Genomic DNA, 8,522 nt, shown 5'->3' on the forward strand with positions numbered 1-8,522 from the left:
AACCGTGTTTCTGGGACAGACCTCCTTTGAGCTCAGAAAAGACGTTTTAAAGCATTTTAAAGGAACTGACAGAAGACAGGCATGAAATTCCATATAATCACTCAATGTTCTCAGTGGGATCCATTCATTCATTTGTTGTTTTATTTCTGGTTCTGGACTTAGGCCACAGATTAAACCCCAATTTTCCTTCTGGAATGTTCTTTAAGGTGATGACACACATAGTTCAGTTGCTGCAGGACAGGCGGCAGGAATTCAGTGCCTGAAACAGTGTGCCAGTTCGTGGGGTATAAGGTCAGGGAGTGTGACTCAGGCCCAGGGAGACAGGAAAAGTGGCTGTCCTCAGAGAACATCACCAGGCCTTAGGAATAAGAATCCGGAGTGCAGCCAGGGCTCACACTCTAGGGGAGGTGAGGCTAGGGGACCTAATTAACTCTGAGAAGCCAGGCATGCCAAAATATAGACTAACAGCCAGATTTCAGTAGTGAGGGCGACCTTGAAAACAGGGGGCTGGAGAAGCCTGACGGATAGAAACTGTCCTTCATGACGAAGAGCACCGTTGGAAATGACAATGCCTGATGATGTATTGAGTCTAGCTCTGGGCAGACATGTCCTCATCTGCCCAGTCATGTGAGCACCATTGTCTGACCGGAGAATGACGTTGCACACGCACTTCCGGTGCAGCATCTTCTTCAGGACATCCGTTTGTCTTTTGTTTTCACTATATACCTCTTCTCTACTTTCCTGAGAGCACGTTGCTCATACCTGGATCAAGGGAAACACATGCCAGTGGGAGATCAATTCCAGATTTAGGAACTGGAAAGCAGGTTTGCATTACAAATCATTTATTTAGTTATCACACATTTCCTATGTTCCCTTTTGTTCCAAACAGTGTTCTAAGAACTGAGGATACATGGAGAAAATGATATATAGCACCCTGCCCCAAACAACAACTTATCCTTAAGAGGAAAATAAAAGGAATCCAGATAAAAGCCTCTTAATTTCAGTGCTGGGGAGGACACAGCATTTCTCTCCACACGCAGTTTTTAAGCGCAGCACAGATATGTCTTCATGACTGACACATTGTTCTCGGAGGAGGGGCCGCTTTGTTCACTCAGCAGAGGCTGCTTTGTGCTAAGATTGTGAGAGGTGCTGGATCCTTGTCCTCAGTCAGTTTCAAGTAGCTAACCTTGGCACACACAGCATCATTCAAGGATAGGGGGCATCAGAAGCACTTATATTAAAAAACTGATTTCTTTTCTTCTTTATTTTTTTTTTGAGAATCAAAGGCTATGCCTTGAAGTGCACATTTGAACATGATGAGAATATTAATCCAGATGCATTAGTGAGGTTCAGTGTGGCCCTTTCCCACAAGTCTGTAACTTCCTGGGCTTCCCATACACCTTTAGCTTGACCCTCTTGCAAGTTTTAATTTACTACCTTTTCAATTGTAATTGGTCAATCATTTTAAACCACAGTGAATATTGCAATCACAGGATGCTTTAGAAATTGTACAAGAGTAATTATTCAGATTCTGGAAGTCCTAGACAAAAATTTGGGAGTATGTTTTCTTGTGAACCATCCCCAGCATGGTGTTCTGGTTGAGAATGGCCCCCATAGACTCATACACTTGAATGCTTGGTCCCCAGTTGGCATAGGAAGGATTAGGAGGTATGACTGTGTTGGAGGAGGTGTTCCATTGGAAGTGAGCGTTGAGGTTTCAGAAGCCCACCGCTGGCCCAGTCTTGTTCTTTCTCTACCTGTAACTTGTGAATCTGATGTGAGTCTCAGCTACTGCCTCAGTACGGGTTCAACTCAATACTTTTTAATTTTTACAATGGCATGAAAAACATTCATATTTAGCAGAGATTTGAATTCCCAACTTGGATATTTCCATGGGCTACTGATATGTCACAGACACTCCTTCCTGATGGCCATCAGGACACCAAGGCTTCCACCGGTACAGGAGCAAATAACCAGCACTCTATGCTTACTGTATTCACTAAATCATGAGGGTATTCAACCCCCCACCCCCCCCCCCCCCGATAAAATGGGCTTTCTGTTAGATGACGTTGCTCAACTAGATTCCGAGTATGTTATTTTAAGCTACAATGCGCAATGGGTTAAGTGCTTGAAATTTCAAATTTATGATATTTTCAACTTCCAGTGGGTTTACTGGGATGGAAGTCCAAGGTAAGTCATAGGTTATCTGCCCAATATTTAAAAGCACTTAATGTAATGAATATTTTCCTTTTGGTGCTCAATAACAGCTAGTAAGCAGAAGACATTTTGGCAGCCTATTAGTGTTCTTAGATTTGTTGTTTAAATTACCGATGCCCTGGCCTTGGATGACAACTTATATTGCATACATGGTAGACAAATTCAGCCTTTGCCTTCTTAATGGTTTTATATATATAATATATGTATGTAAACACATATGTATATATTACATATATGTGTGTGTATATGTATGTATAAACTTCAAAGTGTTTTATGGTCCTCTTAACCAATTGCCTACCAGATCCATTTTGTGTCTAGGAGTGGGATTTGAGATTTCTAAAGCCCATGCCAGGGCTCTTTCTTTCTTTCTTTTTTTTCTTTCCTTCTTTCTTTCTTTCTTTCTTTCTTTCTTTCTTTCTTTCTTTCCTTCCTTCCTTCCTTCCTTCCTTCCTTCCTTCCTTCCTTCCTTCTTTCTTTCTTTCTTTCTTTCTTTCTTTCTTTCTTTCTTTCTTTCTTTCTTCTTTCTTTCTCTACCCGCCGCCTGAGATCATGATGTACAGTTCTCAGAAATTTATCTGGTGCCACGATGATGACAGATTAAACCTCTGAAATTGTTAGCAAATCCCCAGTTAAATGCTTTTTTAAAAAAGAGAATTGTCCTTTTCATGGTGTCTCTTCCCAGCCACAGAATAGTAGCTAAGACACAGTCTTTGCCAAAAATTTCATCTCCAATTAAGTGAGCCACTTCCTTTGCCACTAATTCTCCTCTTTGTTTCAGACTCATTCCAGATATCGATAAGAGCCTTTTGTGGGCTTCATCAATGTCAAGCTGGGTTACCCTTCATGGTACTTCTGTTATGAAGCAACATGTCTCCATTACTTTATGAACATGAAAACAGGGGGGTTGTTGTGTTTCATTCTTTATATATTAGGCTCTTAGTACAGCACCTGGAATGAAATAGTGAAAACTAACAGAATCAAATTATTTCATTTCCACAGACGCAAAAATGTTAGACCTAGAATTTGGGAAAAACTAGAAAATTATTTAACTGAAGCTAAATGAGAAAATGATGTTTGGAAAAGGCAAAATGAGCCATTAGAATAGTTTTGTGATTACATACCATTGAGGACATCATTGTGAATTCAAGTGAAGAATATCTTTATTTCATTATTTTAAAGGCGTGAATTGTGTTTTGCCTGATAGCAAATGTGCATTTGTGCATATGTGTCTATGTGTGAATACACGTATATATACACCTCGTGTGTGTGTGTGTGTGTGTGTGTGTGTGTGTGTGTGCCGGGTATGAATGCTGGGTATCATCCTCAGTCATTCTCCATCATATGTTTTAGACAGGATCACTCACTAAACCTGGAACTTACCCATTCTGGAAGACTAGCTAACCAGTAATCTTAGTAACCCTCCTATTGCTGAGAACTTAGGTACCCACTGTCACATGTAGCTCTTTCCATGGGTTCTTGACATGCAGGTCTACATGATTCTGCATCAGTTCATCTTGATGTCTGAGTCATCTGTCCAACCCTGACAGCTAATGTTTTATAGGGTTTCTCAAATGCCAAATAGCTAAAACATAAAAATAGAGATACAAATTGCTTTCAAAAATTTCTTGGGCAAATAACCCATTCACCAGAGAAAGGAGGCCATTATTGACCAAAGTAATAACTACACCCAAGTTCAGCTTGGTGAATCAATGGTTTTTATACTGGTGACTAACAGAAACATAAAAGGGCTACATTTGGGAACAAAGAAAATTCAAAAGGAACTACATCACTAAAAAGCCCACCCTATCATTTTTATTGCTTCATATTTCCTATTGTATGCTTATACCTAGTGATCTTCATTCATTCATGATTTTATGGGCATTTACTTGTTTACACTTTTAAGCTATTCTGAATAATTTGCCAAATATTTATATATTTTTCTCTGTATAAATGTCTATTTCCATTTCCTTTGGATAGAAACCCAAATGTGAGGTGGATTGTATTGTATGTTATGGATTTTAGAGCTTTTAAAATAATGCCAAACTCTTTTGGGGGGATCATTTTGCATCCCTGTAAGCATTGCATGAAAAACACATTTTTTTACAGCCCTTGCCCTCACTGTTTTGCTGTTTGTCTTTTTGGAATTATATCCACATCAGTACTGTGCAATAGTATTTTTGTGAGACTTTAGTATGCATTGCTCAGAGGATACACCCCAAAAAGCATCTTTTCCTGGGTTTACTCTCAAGCCTTTGCTGAAACATCTCTTCAAACATTCAAGTATTTTTTCAGTTAATACTTGTAATTGAAATTCTTACATAATATAATTTTAGATTCATTCCGTTATTGTGTATGATATGCAAAGATCCCATTGTTTGCTGGTTTATTGCTCTGATCACATCTAGAACAACTAGGATATGCACTGTGGTGTCACCATCTCTGAATTATGGCAGTGACACCAGTCAAGGTGTAACCCTACACAGATTTACTCTTTCCTACCTGTTCTTATCTGTGTATACTAATATAATCTAACTAGCCTCACTCAGCTTACCCTTTCCTACTTGTTATATTTATGCATACTCAGAGTAGGCCCTCTGAGCCCCATCTCCATCCATACCTACTGCTGATGGGCCCATTCTTTTGCACACCAAGTACAAGCACCTGAAGTTGCTGTAGGTTTGTAATTGCAAAGGTTATCTTGTCCTGAAGCTGGCACCTAGAGCTCTTCTCTCTACCTTCCAACTCTTATGTCCTTCCTCTACCTCTGCAGTGTTCATTAAATCTTGGAGGGATTGAGACAAAATCTGACCTTTCACTTATTTTCACATATTATGTAGGTATGAGTTTCTGTATCGACCCCTGTTCTTCTTTGACTTCTTTGACTGAAGCTGAGCAACATTTGGGTTCTCTATGGTAAACTGTATTTCTGTCACACTCATACCCCAGTTATATATAAGATTAATATAAAAAGTTTCTTTTGGGGTAAAAGCCTGAGAGTGCTCATATCCCACTTTTTGTTATATACACTCATACATACACATACACACATACACAAGTACATACATACATACATACATACATTGCATACATACATGGACACAACATGCACATATGCATACAGATACACATTCATATACACAGACATACACATTTACACAGACACATACACACATGTAGCTACACATGATCATACAGAATCATACATTAACATGGACACACAAATATATACAAAGATGCATGTGCAAATACAAACACATACATACACATATACACAGATAAATGCAAAGATTCACATACACCTACACACATACATAGACACACACATATTGACAAACATGGAGACATACAAAAGCACACTTATAAATACACACAAACACACACACACATACACACACATATACCCACAGATATTCACAGAAACACATACGCAGACACACACATGTATACCCACAGACATCTAAAAACACACACAGACACAGAAACACAAATACAAACAAACACACATAGAAGCACATACACAGACAAACATAGGATAACATATCTACACCTTTTAACTGATTTAAAGTTTTGCTTGAGGACTGCGGTTTATTTTACTTAGTTTAAGGCAAAAATGGTGATGTTATGGGATACCTGAACAGAAAAACTCCTGAGATGCCTCACTAAGTGATATGAAGTCTTTATTTACCACCACCAGGGATGTTCCAGGCAACATAGTGGGAAACAGCCTTGATCTCCAGTTTGAGTGCTTAAAGGCAAAACCTGTAACTGACATATACAAGAGGCAGCTGTGGACTTCTGCAGCAAGCAAGCCTTGTTTACAGAGGTAGAGAGATAGCAGTTCAATAGTCAGGCATTTCTCATAGTCTTGAGGTCAGGGACACATTGTATAAGAATTTATGGATGCTCCAAAGAACCAGATACCAGTTTACCCAATTACCAATTTTAGCACCTAACAGCAGTCTTAGGAATACTTTCACAAGATGTCATAACTATAGTTCATTAGTCCACTATAATAACAGATACAAGCACTTTGGAAACAATTATTTAATTCTTTTTTTTCTTAAAAATCATAGCAAGTCAATAAATATACAATGTATTTGGCTATGGTATAAGAAAAGATGATGGGAATTGGACAAAGCATGTGTTTACTATTTAATGTTTAAGATTAATACCCAAAACTTTTTCTTACATAAACTATTTCTAGCCTTCTTACAAAAATTGCATTTTCTCGATGCTTTTATAGTAAAAGATTATAATTTTCTTTTTCATTTAAAATATAAGCACAAAATTGACTTTTTATAATTTATAAGAATATTGGTTTCTCTCCAAGTGTATGTGAATGTACTGTTATTGTTCATGTAACTATTACTTTAAAGAAAGAAGGCTTTTGCTTGTCAAAAGTAGAATAGTATTTTCCTTGATTCTCTCCTAATTAAAATTAAATTAGCCTTTTGTTAGAGACTATTTATTTATGTGTGTGTCTTTTATTGATCATGTAAGATTTCATTTACAGAGAGCACAGTTTTCTGTGATATATAATGGATGAGTTGTCAAATGAATAAAACAAGTAGTTTCTAAAACAAAATAGTGAGTGAGATGCCTGAACACAATATGGCATTGATTGGGAATGTGGTATTGGAGTTTTTAAGAGTTTATATTTCAGACAAGTTCTAAGTTTACAGAAAAAGAAAAAGACAGAAAATCATAGGAATTGCCTCGTTCTCTGTGTTCCAACCATCTATCACTTCCCCTTGCTCAATGTTTCCCACCTAAGTCGTATGTTTCTTGTAACTGATGAAACCATATTGATTTATTATCATCTAAACCTCACAGCAACGTTAGCATTCATTCTCGATGTGTTGTGCATTCTTGTCTTTAGAAAAAGGTTTCATTATTTCTTTGGTCCCATATAGAGCTGTTTCAATACTACGAATGTCCTAGATGTGCTACCTATTAATCACGCCTTCCCCCTAACCACTCTTTAGCCCTAATGTCTTCATTGTTGCCATAGTTTCTCCTACGGAATATCAGACAGTTGCCATTGTCACACATAGACTTTTACACTGTCTGCTACCACTGAACGCTATGTATTTGATATCCTTCCATGTATTTTCATGGCTTGGGAACTCATCTCATTACATTATGTTGATCACTTGTTTTATCCTGGGTCATGAAGCTGAAAAACATTAAGCCTCTGAATTTCTTGGCCCTTCAATATTGAGTTTTCTACTCTGGATCTTTGGCCTCCTAATACAAATTTTAGACTGTGTTGATATTCATAACACCACCTATGTGTTTTCCTTGTTTTGGACACTGTAATTTAATTACAACATTTTATCTTCTTTCTCCATACCCCCCCCCATATACCCTGTCCTGCTCTTATTAAAATTATTGGTCTCTTTTTTATCAATTGTTACTGTATGCATGAATGTATTTGTCTACATATTATATATTACCAAATACTTGAATCCATAGAATGTTGCACACACACACACACACACACACACACACACACACACACATATATATATGTATATTCAGAGTTAGCCATTTTCTTTTATCTATCTAAATTTATAAATAAGCCAGGTAGCCAACTAGTAGTTTGGAGACATTGAAATTTCCTGTCTGTTAGCATGGAATCTCCACACACACCCCCCATTTGTTAATTTCTTCTTTCATTTCCTTTTCACATTGTAGTAGTTTTCCTTATACTTCTTTGGGAATTAAAAATATATGAGTATTTATATTTATTAGATAATAATTTAAATGTTATGATGCTTTAAATATCAAATTCTATCTCTTTGTTGTTGATATAGAAATGCTAAATTTTTGTATATTAACTTTGTATCATTCAATTTTTCTTTAACTGATTTTTAGTTTGTGGATCTTTCTTAATAAACTTTCAAATTATTTTACAAATATTACTCTGTCCTCTGGAATCAAAAACAGTTTGATTATCTTCTCACTCTGTATATTGTTTAATAGCTTTTTTATTGCATTGTCTGAGTCTTCTAACATAATACTAAAGCACAATGGTGAGAACGCAGTTCCTTGCCTCTGACAAATTACATTAAATTTGGTTTAAAGCTTCTTCAATCCTTTGATTTTTTTTGTAATGAACTACACTAACTTATGTGTAAATAAGCTACAACCTAACTTGATAGTCTTATAACAAAAAGCCAACCACAACAGTTATGCTTCAACTAACTACAGATTGCAAACTGGTCAGAACCTTCCTGTTTAAGGGGAATGCCCCTTCTACCATCTTCAAATAAAGAAAATGATCAGTTATAACCAATGAGTGT

This window comes from Microtus pennsylvanicus, chromosome 7, assembly GCF_037038515.1.
Source record: "Microtus pennsylvanicus isolate mMicPen1 chromosome 7, mMicPen1.hap1, whole genome shotgun sequence".
In the NCBI taxonomy this organism is placed as follows: Eukaryota; Metazoa; Chordata; class Mammalia; order Rodentia; family Cricetidae; genus Microtus; species Microtus pennsylvanicus.